Source organism: Botryllus schlosseri, chromosome 6 (genome assembly GCF_051294905.1).
Source record: "Botryllus schlosseri isolate E-star chromosome 6, Bs_hap1, whole genome shotgun sequence".
Lineage (NCBI taxonomy): Eukaryota > Metazoa > Chordata > Ascidiacea > Stolidobranchia > Styelidae > Botryllus > Botryllus schlosseri.
This window is the reverse complement of record NC_137241.1, coordinates 14,824,861-14,838,316: the sequence shown is the minus strand read 5'-3', so window position 1 is coordinate 14,838,316 and position 13,456 is coordinate 14,824,861.

Here is a 13,456-nt window from a genome sequence, read left to right as displayed (position 1 = left end):
AAAAAGCAAGCATGATTATAGAAACAGGCATGCAACGAAGTAATTATTGCAGCAGGCCCGCACGAATATATTTAATTATCAATAATTTAATTATTAATTACCTCCCCGAAATTTCCAGGACGACACTTCACTCAAATTTATCGGAATATCTGGTAATTCAGAGAGGATAAAATACTAATAGCGGTAATATATATGCAATTACCAATATTATTGACCGGTTCAGTTAAGAATTATATAAAATTTCCGCGTCTTGCGCGTTTAGGCTACATATACTCTTTGACTACACTAATTAGAATGAATGTGCTGGTGAAAACATCCATGCAACTGTGGAGCCCGTGGGCCCAAGACCTAGGTTTATTGGGAGGATGGCTCACAAAGTGCTTTTTCGACCCTGATTTTGTGAATGGCCAGGAATAGCTGTTGTCAGGTGTTTTCATGTTTCAAACAGTGTTTAAAACAAAGCCTTTTAAAAAAAATATGGTGATTTTTTAAGTTGAAAAATCATGCCATAGTTTTGTAAATACTTTCCGAAAAAACATGTTGTGTGAGCCTAATGTCAATCCACTATGACGGCACAGTTGAACATTCGTGACGTCATTGCTTTAAAAAAAACTGTTTTGAATTAGGGCCTTGTTTTAAACATGTTTGTTTCAAATTGTTTTTCGTTTTAAATGCAACCCTAGTCGCGCATTGTTTTCGTAGCAGCCAGAATAACCTATGCCTGGTGGTTGACAATGATCATGGTAGCACGCCAAGGTGCTGGACTCAGAAACGCAAATTGTTCTCTCGATATTGTCGAAGAGGGGAATATCACTCGAGTTGGTGTGGTCGGTTAAATCCACGGCTTTCGGCGCAAAAGACTGTAAACGACTCTCCGTGGTAGCATACGTCCATCTGGGCAAAACAATTTTACCTCGATTCAGCAGAGTAACTATCGTAGAATCACATGGACGACATCTTGAAAATAGCTAATTACGCTCAAAATCCTCAAAGTGTCACCCCCTAGCACCATATTGGCTACTTGCAAAAATAGTTGCATACTTTACATTTTAGGTTGATTTCAATTTTTTGAAAGTCCACCTGTCCGCAAAACATTTTTCGAAATTTTACCGGTCCGCGAGGTGAAAAAAGTTGAGAACCACTGGTCAAAATTATGATCATTTGTGTTTTTTTATGGGCGTACTATCAATAGAGCTAGGCGAGCGCGAAAATGTTTTACTCATTATATAAGCATTTTCACCCAAAATATCAGAAGAATAGCGATACAATGAAACAATAAGAAGTCGAAACGACTTGGACGAGTCTATATCAATCAAACACCAAACTTCACGGAAATAATACATTAAAAAGAGACATATGCCCACTAATATGAAACAGAAAATACATGCCATAAAAAGCTAGAAACAATGAAGTTAAAGAGGCAAGTTTCATCATGACGCATTGACGAAGTCGCTATGTGTCAAAATTTCGACCCGTCAATCTCAAAACGGTGGTAACTGGTAAGTATTGATTTTTATAATGTATTGTTATGTACTGAGATAGACCCGAATATTTCGACTAACACTCACCATGGGTTATCGTCAGAAGCTAGTAGACAATTCGAAAGAACAGATGTATACCAAATTTATGTCGGAAAATCTCTGTAACGTCCCCTGAAGCTGTGAAATTCGCATGACATTCTGCTGTGACTGGCCCCAAAGCAGCTTGACCGATGAATATGCGGTTATTTTACCTGTTTCTAAAATGTTCTTGTTTTCTGTACTAAATCTGACTTTTACATGTTACGAAATTAAAGTGGCTTTTTCTCAAAATTTTCTATTTTTCGTACCTTGAAAGTTATGAATCATTTATGAGGCAGAGAAAATCGTCCAATCAACGTGAAAATTTGCAGGTATATGTATCTTGGGATGCTACTCCGGATGAAACTGTTTACTTTATTTTATAAGGGAACGGTCCCTCCCTTTAGGTTCGTTCAACTAACTCAAAAATTTGCAATTTTTTTTTTTTAATTTTCAAATTTTTTTCCAGAGAATAACCCTTGTTGAAAAAAAAGGGTCTCATCCGGAAATTTGGGGTAATTTGGATCTATTATAAGCACCAAGAAAAAATTTCACTCAAAAATTTTGCCAGAAAAAAATTCACCAATAAATAGTTTGAAAAATCATAAAATCGGATGAAAGTCAAAAAAGCGTTGACTATTTTTCACCAAAGTTCGAATGTCCAACACAGCACCTTGTGTCAAAATTTCAAAAATATTGCTTCATTAGTATCAAAGTTATGGTTATATGACTGATTTCCCAATTCGAGGGGTAGCCTAGCCCCTTGAATGTTGATGACCTTTTTTAGTCGTCCGATAGGAGCGAACCGAATTAGGTAACGTTGAAAACAAGATTTATATTACTACGCTTTAAAATTGACAAAATTGAAAACTCTGTGTGCAACTGTGCATTGTACATTCATGTCCTGGTCGCGTGAAGCGAGAGATTTTTTCAGAGGTAATGAATGAATTTGAGCAATAAATGTGTTAATTGCATATATTTGGGGTCACCTCTGTACAACACTGGGTTCATTTGGTAAGGACAGGATTATTCGGAGTTTAGATATAGTAGGCTTACCATACGTCCTCTTTTAAGAGGATTTGTCCTCTTTTTTGACTTTTTTGAAAGTGTCCTCGGAGGACGCCCTTTTGTCCTCTTTTTTGAGATTTTGTCCACTTTTTTAAAAATTTAGGTCAGATTTAGAGCAAGTTGCGAGTCATATGGCGCAAATTAGCACAGAAGTGAAGCTTCGGCGGGTATTTCGGAGTGAAAAACTGTGATTTCAGCTCTGAGCGAAAAGATGACCTTTTTTTAGTCATCCACCTGGCAATGTGGAGAGAAAAACGGTATTTTGAGCTCTAGGCGGAAAAGATGACCTTTTTTTTCAGTCAACCGATGACAAAGTGGGAAAAATTCACCGGTTTTTGAGAATTCTACTCCGGTTTTGGAAGTTGCAAATTTCTGAAAAAGTGTCCTCTTTTTAGATTTCCAAAATATGGTAAGCCTAAGATATAGCAATATCGAAGGTTTCGGTTAACATGCCTCTATCATTTTGTGCAAATGTTTCATCGAGGACGATTTCGCTTCGAGCGTACAAACGAAGTCGCATGCTGGACGATACGTTATCTCCTAATTGCGAATATAGTTAGACTCAATTCTGTAAATTATGCGTATTTATAATTTTCAGGACCGGGCTCCAACACTAAATTCAAGAAATCGAGTGACAATAAATCATGCGAAGTTCTAAGAAAAATTTCAAGGAAAATAAATCTGCTACGAAGTATTCTACTTTATGATCATATACTAGGGTTACCATATTTCTGTGACTCAAATTTCGGGCGCTCTTTAGCGCCCACTAGTGGATTTCAGAATGATTTATGAGTACATTGTCAGTCAATATGACGTCACACTAGCAAAGCTTTGCTTATAGACCTGAAATGGTCACGATCCGGTTCAGGTGTATCTGTATATGGCTGTGTGTTGTAAACCGAAACCGCATTTTTGCAGCCCCTTACCGTCCAAATAAAAAAAGATTTTAGGCCCACTATAGGGTAATTGATGAAACTTCTGGGGGCTTGCTATATGCATCTGGTTTCTATATGCCAGATTCTTTTTTGAATGAATTCTGTCAATAATATTGGTTCTTCCATATATTACTATATAGTTTGATCCTCTCTCCGCCCACATGATCAGAGTTAGCGGTAGAGCTGTTGGAGGATGATGACTTCGACAATACCGGGAGCGTAATTATACATCATTAAGTCATTTTCATGTCACACTGAAATGATTGTTTATGAGCCTTATGCCGTTGCGCACCACGGAGGTTTATAAACACCCCACAACTAATGGTTTCCAACCTTTTATGGTCACGACTTTATCTCCAATTTGAAAATGTTCCGTGGCCCAGATCATTATTGGACCTGCTGATTACTAAAAGAAATCAGCACCATTGCCCGGACCTACTCACGGGTTATTTTGGAAGCTAGTTACGCTCAACATCTTCGCGAGCCCCAGAATAAAGGCAAACGACCCCCGCGTTTGGAACCCCTATCTTTGAATAAAGCATTTTAACGGCCTTAACCATGTCTAGGAATATACCGTTCTCCTGTAATTACAATGGCAATTCGGCTTATTTCAGTATATGAAGGTTATTTTTATTTATATTTAATTGCAGTTTTTGCGAGGGTGGTATAGTCCCAAAATTGAAATCAATAAATGTGACAGTATATCACGCGTAGCTAGAAAAAAATATCATGTAGCATAAATATCCCCGAAAATAATTATATTATGGTGATTTACGAAAAATTATGAACCTACGTCAAGCCTTCAAAATTCCGGACATTTAGGCATATTTTAGGAATTCCTCCCGGACGCTAGTTTAAACAATGAACTTCTAGACATGTCGGGAAATTCCAGAAGTATGGCAACCCTATCATATACGGATATCTGGGATAAATGTGGCTGGCCCCTGATTACGCCAATACGTCGGAACTGATGTTTTAGTCATCATCAAATTTCGCGGTCAGGCTAATCAAATTTTGGTTGTCCTTGCAATTTTATCTGATATTATAACTAATTTCGAGAATTTCCTCGCGGGCCACGCAAAACCTTCTCGCGAGCCACGGGTTGCCCCCCCCCCCCCTTGAATTAGGGAATCAAAGGACCAATAATACGTGGGAAACCCTCTATAAATTCGATAAAAGCTGTGAAATTCACATAACATTCTGTCAGGGATCTATAGAATATATATAATTATCTCACTCAGGAGCTGGGACTTGGAGCAGAGACCTCAGTATATTTAAGAATTGGGGTCAATTTACTTAAAATGAAGGTCGTGCCTCACCGGTGACAATACAGTTCATTATAAACAGCCCCTCAGAACTCGCAATAACCGGTATCAATCAAATGCTATTGTCGCACCGATTCCAAAAATCCGGAACCTTACACTGTGGTATTTTACAGCTACTTACATAGCCTGCATTTTCGTTGTTTGTGACCTTTACCGTGTTTTCGACTGCAATGGTCACTTACACCAGGTCGATATTCCATGTTACGATTCCATTATATGCCGACTTGTAGCACGGCTCACTTCCAGGCTTTTGTAACACACTGCTTACGCGGATCAGATAGCGAGGGGCAGCGGAGATTGCATCATATTGAGCTAGCTGAGATTCGGACTCCCTTCGCTTCCCGGAATCTGTGTATAGGAAACCGGAACCAACAGCTCAACAACGCTATCTTCATGTTTTGTGCTATGTGCAATTAATATAGTCTGGAAAGAAAAGGGAGACTGCAACACTGCAGCATTAATGAGTGAATTGAGATTCAGACTCCCTACCTGCATTCTGTGGTACGCAACATTACAGCTCGGACCTCACTGTGGCTGGTTCTTCCTCTGTTCTGGAGGCCGACACCATGATGAATTCGTATGGCCGGCCATTAAATTCACTGTGGCCGGTCTCGAGACAACGCTTCTTCATGGCCGGCCACAAGATGTGGCCAGTAGGGGAGATGTGGTACCGATGGATCACTGGGACCGGAAATACTTTGGAAATTCTCTATGATAATTCCATGATTACACTCCGTGAACTTTTCTACAATTTCATGCTGGCAACATCTTTCCTCACGTACAAAAAAATTCGACGTGCGCGAACTATGGGGTCTCTCACAGATGTTTTTTGTTTTGGGGGGTGTAAACTAAACTTAGATCGACATATGCATTTTTCTTTGTAACCTTCAATACGAATAAACAAGCGATCATTTTTATTGAGAAGTCTAGGGCTTGTATCAGGCTATATAATGGAACTTATTATTTTTTTCAGTTCTTTCCTTGAGTGGAATTTTCTTCGATTCATGTACAAAATTAGTAGGGTGGGGACCGATGATACAATAGCCAAATCAAGCAAAATAATCAAGCATACTAATCATGAAACAAATGAAAAATGACTACGTACAGAAAATCTTTATTTAATAATTGAATGCGATGTTTTATCGCTATAGCGATTTCTTTGGAAGTCACACTGTCGATTTTCGGGCAATATGTATGTACCCTCAAATTTATAAGTCCGAGCCTAAATCGAAACGTGATTTTATGACAACATTTGAGTCAATATTCAATCTATTTTTTGACGGTTGCGACCGAAAATTCTTCTTTGGCTTGCTGTAGCTTAGATTATAATACTGAGCAAGAAAAGTTGTCACATCTGAGTTTTTTAGGGTATATGTGTCATAGGTCCCCGGGTCGTGTGCCATTGGACCCACCTGGTGGGGACCGATGACACGTTCGAGCAACAAATTTTAATTGTCAATAAATAGTTTTTGAAAATACGGATATTCATGTATATGTGCGCGATAGGTAGAGCTTGTATCAAAGTGCTGAGCCAGCAAAAGATCTGCTGTTTTCGGCTGAACATTTTGGGGCCAGCGAGCATTTTCCAATTTTTGATTCATCGGTACCACAACTCCCCTAAGTGGCAACGGTAAAGCTGAGACCCCTACTGGTAACAATCGTTCAACTTCAAATATCCAACGCTTCGGAAATTGCGAGGTAATCTGTGTTCACAACGTTGAAATGAATCCGAAGCGTCGCGTCCCGCCAGTGAAATATGTCATTTATTCAGGACACATCTTAAGCCATGTTCGCGTGTTATCTTCCATTGTCTATATGTTGAACCTTGTTGTCATTTGGTGGCTTCCATGATAAAGATTGTGGCTACTCAAAAGATATTGGAATCGACCGAATGTACCAGACAACTGTCAAAGGAAAAACTCCTATGGTGAGACGCATGCGATTCCAAATTCACATTTCTTCACGTCGAGCAATATTTTCCTCTGCGGTCTCTGCGGGCCTGGACATTAGGGCTCTTCAAAAATGATTTTTTTTTCTGAAATCGTACTGGCTACTTGATAAAATTGTTAGGTTACCTAATTTAAGCCTACACACAAAATTTGGTTCAATTCCAACCAATAGCCGCATTGCTACAAGAGAAGAAAGTTTCTATTTATTATCTAAAAATAAAAACCAATAAATTTGAAAATTTTCTGTTCACCCCATGAAAGTGTTAGGTTGTCTATAAAAACGATGTTCACCAAATTTGGTTCAATTTTACCCAGTGGAAGCGGAGTTATGGCCGTCGAAAAATTCGGAATATGAATAAAATGGTATTTACGGTGACCAACTCTTTAATTATTTATTATAGTGGTGCCTACAGTAAATACTATTTTATTCAAATCCAAATTTTTCGGCGGCAATAACTCCGCTTCCACTGTTTGGAATTGAACCAAATTTGGTGAACATCGTTTCTATAGACAATCTAACACGTTCATGGGGTGAATAAATAATTTTCCAATTTTTGGTTATTTATTTTTATATAATAAATAGAAACTTTCTTCTCCTGTAGCAATGCGGCTACTGGTTGGAATTGAACAAAATTTGGTGTATAGGCTTAAACTATGTATATGTCTATGTATAAACCGAAAGTAGGACCAAACGCAATAAAAGAAATATTGATGCGTACGATGAGGAGTCAAATTTATAAGTCCGAGCCTAAATCGAAACGTGATTTTATGACAACATTTGAGTCAATATTCAATCTATTTTTTGACGGTTGCGACCGAAAATTCTTCTTTGGCTTGCTGTAGCTTAGATTATAATACTGAGCAAGAAAGGTTGTCACATCTGAGTTTTTTAGGGTATATGTGTCATAGGTCCCCGGGTCGTGTGCCATTGGACCCACCTGGTGGGGACCGATGACACTTTCCAGCAACAAATTTTAATTGTCAATAAATAGTTTTTGAAAATACGGATATTCATGTATATGTGCGCGATAGGTAGAGCTTGTATCAAAGTGCTGAGCCAGCAAAAGATCTGCTGTTTTCGGCTGAACATTTTGGGGCCAGCGAGCATTTTCCAATTTTTGATCCATCGGTACCACAACTCCCCTAAGTGGCAACGGTAAAGCTGAGACCCCTACTGGTAACAATCGTTCAACTTCAAATATCCAACGCTTCGGAAATTGCGAGGTAATCTGTGTTCACAACGTTGAAATGAATCCGCAGCGTCGCGTCCCGCCAGTGAAATATGTCATTTATTCAGGACACATCTTAAGCCATGTTCGCGTGTTATCTTCCATTGTCTATATGTTGAACCTTGTTGTCATTTGGTGGCTTCCATGATAAAGATTGTGGCTACTCAAAAGATATTGGAATCGACCGAATGTACCAGACAACTGTCAAAGGAAAAACTCCTATGGTGAGACGCATGCGATTCCAAATTCACATTTCTTCACGTCGAGCAATATTTTCCTCTGCGGTCTCTGCGGGCCTGGACATTAGGGCTCTTCAAAAATGATTTTTTTTTCTGAAATCGTACTGGCTACTTGATAAAATTGTTAGGTTACCTAATTTAAGCCTACACACAAAATTTGGTTCAATTCCAACCAATAGCCGCATTGCTACAAGAGAAGAAAGTTTCTATTTATTATCTAAAAATAAAAACCAATAAATTTGAAAATTTTCTGTTCACCCCATGAAAGTGTTAGGTTGTCTATAAAAACGATGTTCACCAAATTTGGTTCAATTTTACCCAGTGGAAGCGGAGTTATGGCCGTCGAAAAATTCGGAATATGAATAAAATGGTATTTACGGTGACCAACTCTTTAATTATTTATTATAGTGGTGCCTACAGTAAATACTATTTTATTCAAATCCAAATTTTTCGGCGGCAATAACTCCGCTTCCACTGTTTGGAATTGAACCAAATTTGGTGAACATCGTTTCTATAGACAATCTAACACGTTCATGGGGTGAATAAATAATTTTCCAATTTTTGGTTATTTATTTTTATATAATAAATAGAAACTTTCTTCTCCTGTAGCAATGCGGCTACTGGTTGGAATTGAACAAAATTTGGTGTATAGGCTTAAACTATGTATATGTCTATGTATAAACCGAAAGTAGGACCAAACGCAATAAAAGAAATATTGATGCGTACGATGAGGAGTCAAATTTATAAGTCCGAGCCTAAATCGAAACGTGATTTTATGACAACATTTGAGTCAATATTCAATCTATTTTTTGACGGTTGCGACCGAAAATTCTTCTTTGGCTTGCTGTAGCTTAGATTATAATACTGAGCAAGAAAAGTTGTCACATCTGAGTTTTTTAGGGTATATGTGTCATAGGTCCCCGGGTCGTGTGCCATTGGACCCACCTGGTGGGGACCGATGACACGTTCCAGCAACAAATTTTAATTGTCAATAAATAGTTTTTGAAAATACGGATATTCATGTATATGTGCGCGATAGGTAGAGCTTGTATCAAAGTGCTGAGCCAGCAAAAGATCTGCTGTTTTCGGCTGAACATTTTGGGGCCAGCGAGCATTTTCCAATTTTTGATCCATCGGTACCACAACTCCCCTAAGTGGCAACGGTAAAGCTGAGACCCCTACTGGTAACAATCGTTCAACTTCAAATATCCAACGCTTCGGAAATTGCGAGGTAATCTGTGTTCACAACGTTGAAATGAATCCGCAGCGTCGCGTCCCGCCAGTGAAATATGTCATTTATTCAGGACACATCTTAAGCCATGTTCGCGTGTTATCTTCCACTGTCTATATGTTGAACCTTGTTGTCATTTGGTGGCTTCCATGATAAAGATTGTGGCTACTCAAAAGATATTGGAATCGACCGAATGTACCAGACAACTGTCAAAGGAAAAACTCCTATGGTGAGACGCATGCGATTCCAAATTCACATTTCTTCACGTCGAGCAATATTTTCCTCTGCGGTCTCTGCGGGCCTGGACATTAGGGCTCTTCAAAAATGATTTTTTTTTCTGAAATCGTACTGGCTACTTGATAAAATTGATAAAAATAAATAAAAGAAATATTGATGCGTACGATGAGGAGTCATAATGTGTCAGTATCTAACACTATTCAACAGCCCGTTTGTATACTACTGCGCCATATATTGTGCATTTTGAATGCAATAAGATAGCACACTGGCACGTCCTACTGCACATCCATGCAGGTTGAATAATATAACGAGGTGAAGTTGATGTTGTTCGCAGATTGCACCATACATGCATTTGCAGAGTTCGGTCACATCTTTATGCGGAGACTCTTCATATCAATATCATTTAAGATAGTATATAATTAGGAAGTCATGAATGATAAAAAAATGAATATTGAGGTTCGCTCTGAAACGAAGTGATACTAAACAGCGCTATACTATTGTTAGAACAGCGGTTATATAGCGGTGGTACGCTTTTCAATGTACAGTGTTACGAGGCAGCTTGTCGGTCGTAGACGAATATATTTCTCCAATTGTTATAAGTATAGGGTAAGTGTTTGCAACTTTTCATAGCTTCCGACAGCTTCCTAGATACTCATGATATATGTAGTATTCTGTTTAGGCCAGGGTTGTAATGACTCGAGTCATGACTCGACTCGAGTCAGACTCGAGTCACGATTTTTTTGTGACTCGACTTGACTCGAGTCATTTTCTTGAAATGGGAAAATGACTCGACTCGACTCGAGTCAATATTTGGATTGACTCGACTTGTACTCGAGTCATTACGCGTGACTCGACTCAAGTCATTGACTCGGCTTATTTCATGTGACTTGAAGGTGAAGAAAGTTGCGAATCACAATGGTTAGATCAACGCATGTGACGAATTCTGTCGACATCGCTATTTGTCACCACTTCTTTCGTTGCACTCGTCTGATATCAGATATCCGCCGCCGTAAAAACAAAAGACAACGGTACATAGTAGCAAAGAGCAATGCATTGTACAAAATCATCCAGTGATGAAGAGGTAATAGATCCTCCGCCATCAAAGTACTCAAGACACTTTCAATTATACAAGCAAACAATCGAAGCAAAGTCCAATTAGAGCCAAAGAAATGACTCAGATGGTCAAGTAGCCTACTTGGAAGAGACTGATAAGCTCATGTGTAGATATGAAGGTGATGATTCTTTGCATTTTTGGCCGACTAGAATGGATGAGTATCTAATGCTCTTCAGTGTGGTTCAAAATTGCTTTTCAATTCCTGCATCTAATGCACCAGAGGAACGTGTATCCAGTGGATGTGGATTATTCTAAGGCGATGCCGCCTCAACATTTATGAGAATCTCCTTTTCACTTTAGTATTTTTCAAGTGTAACTCATTGATTTGATCTGCTGTCTGTGAAAACACACAATACCCTCCGTCCGTTTGACGTTTTGTTAGGTATGTGCATTGTGCACGTGATAATAATGAATGGCTAATGTTGTGTGATATTTGTACAATAGGGCTGATCAAAAAGACCTTCTTTTTTATTCCACTGGGTGGCTACTTGATAAAATTGCTACGTTGCATAAAAAGAACACTGAATCTGGCCTAATTTGAAAAAGTGGAATCAATGAAATGAGAGGAGAAAATTTTGGATTTGAAAATACATGGAGTATTTTTAGTGAGAAATGATTTCATATAATATAATTACATACTAGAAGTAAGTCGACTATTTTTTCATATCCAAAATATTCCACTCTAATAACTCCGCTTCTTCTAGTTGGAATTGAGCCAAATTTTCTATTAATCATATTTTTACACAATCTAACAATATCATGAGGTAGCCGGTATATTTCGAAAGTCTCTATTTGTAATTAATCCAAAATATTTTCTCTTAGCATTGCTTTCTACTGGTTGGAATTAAGCCAAGTTTAAGTTCTTTTAGATAATCTAACAATTTTAAGAAGTAGCCTCTTTTTTGAGATTCTGTCCTCATTTTTGAGAATTTTTTTCGCTAAATGTAGGGCAAATTAGACTAAGATACAGTAAATCAGCACTAAAGTAACGCTCCGGCGACTATTTCGGCAGCTGAGCAGGAAAGTTGACCTTTTTTTCTGGTCAACCACCTGATATGATGTGAAAGCAAAACTGTACCTCTGCATAAGCGTTTATCTGATGAATCTTTACCAGCTTGTATCTAGCTAGACGTGAATTCGGAGGTCTTCTATCAGATAGTATGTAGACGCGAATTCGTTACTTCTCTATAAGCTATTTGTGAGCGGTCGTCGATGTGCTCGTAATAAAAACTGAATGCTTTTATTTGTGATATATCAGAGTGACAAGACAGATATTTGATTTAAAGTTCTAAGATTAGTAACGTTATCGTCTCGTCTATCTGTAGCATCGGTATATGAGGCCAGGAACTGTCTGTTATCTGCCTAACTAAATAAACTTGTACCAAGACTATGATAGGGACAAAATAAGCATGTTTGGCAAGCAAGGAATTCGATATCACCCAAGCAGGATTGAAAACATAAGTTGAACATGACTTCAATACTGTGACTTGGACTCGACTCGAGTCATAACACTATGACTCGGACTTGACCCTTTAAACGGTGACTTGGACTCGGACTCGAGTCGGTGATGAATTGAAAATGACTCGACTCGACTCGAGTCAAAACCACAAAAGTCAGATTGACTCGTGACTCGGAACCATGTGACTTGGTTACAACCCTGGTTTAGGCGGTTTGTAGGAATTTTATATCGCAGCTTTTATCGATCATTATGCAAAATATAAAGGAGTGATGATGTTAAAAATATTCTAATAAAATATTTCCAGTATGGTTTTACTCTCTTTGATTCAGACATGGGGTGATTACTTCATGAATGTAATCGATTGCGATTACGATTACTCTAAATGACGCGATTACGATTACGATTACGATTACAGCAAAATCAGGAAGTAGTCGATTACGATTACATTGGAAAAGTAATCACGATTACTCACGATTACATTTATGTTGCATCTTAGAAGTTATGTTGGAAGACAATACATGGATTGCGCTGAAAAGCCTAATGAGATAACAAACTCCATTTAAAAAAGATGCGTCATTTGTTTGTTACGTCATAATGTATCCATTGCCCATTTTCATGGAGGTCAATTTATCGCGCCCAACGATTTGCATTCTTGCCAGGGCCATAACTGCCGCACCCCAAATTTCCCAATAGGGTGGAGAGCGAGCTCGAAGGGGACTCAAAAAGTGTTTCGTAAACCAACATAAGATATAGAGTATTTTCGAGAGATCTAATTAACTTGAAAATCCTCTCTAGATCAATGATTGCCAACCGCGGGTCCGAGAGCCGCATGTGGCTCTCAGCTAGCCAACTTGCAGCTCCCCTTGACATTGGAAAATCCAACAAAAATAAGAAAAAATCAATCTATAACAAACAAAAAAATTGATATTCAAAGATTTCACTTGCTTTGCTTGGAATCTGGAGTTTATAATTTAGGGTGAAGTCCAATTCCTTTGGTGTCGAGTAACGATTCTCTACTCAGCATTGATTTCGTTACTCAACTCACGTCAAAAAGTATGCTCACACTCAAATGCGTCTGGATCGGCACTCAAATTGAAGTCTGCTCATCACC